Below are 633 nucleotides of genomic sequence, written 5' to 3' on the forward strand. Positions count from 1 at the left end.
GGGAAAATCCCTTCGCTTGGGCAGCTGTGGAGTCTGCCTCCCCAGTGGAACACTCCGCGCTCTTCACTAAGACCATGTTGAGCCATACGAGCGGCTGAGGGTACGGGACTTGTTCAGCTGCAGAAGACATTGAGCTGGGAACTCTTTCGGGGTCTGCAGCTTCCTCCCGAGGCGCAGCTCTGGTGTCTGCTTTCTGTGACCAGTGATAGGACCCGAGGGAACGGCTGGAGCTGTGTCAGGGGAGGGTTAGGCTGGATGTCACAAGAACGTTCTTCCCGCAGAGGGTGCTGGGCGCTGGCCAGGCTCCCCAGGGAATGGGCACGGCCCCGAGGCTGCCAGAGCTCCAGGAGCGCTTGGACAGCGCTGCCAGGGATGCATAGGGTGGGATTGTTGGGGTGTCTGTGCAGGGCCAGGGGCTGGATTGATGATCGTTATGGGTCCCTTCTAACTCGGGATATTCCACGGTTCTATTCCACGACTGCTGTCGGGAAGACGCCGGCTCTGGCCGGCTCCCACGCGACCCGAGGCGCTGTGAGTACCGCAGCTCTTTCCCCAGCGCGGTGACTCAGTGGCGGCTCAGTCTGCACGGCTGCTCCTGAGCCTGTCCCTTAGGTTTTGCTCCTCGTAATAATC

This window comes from Corvus brachyrhynchos, unplaced genomic scaffold (assembly GCF_000691975.1).
Source record: "Corvus brachyrhynchos isolate BGI_N302 unplaced genomic scaffold, ASM69197v1 scaffold412, whole genome shotgun sequence".
Lineage (NCBI taxonomy): Eukaryota > Metazoa > Chordata > Aves > Passeriformes > Corvidae > Corvus > Corvus brachyrhynchos.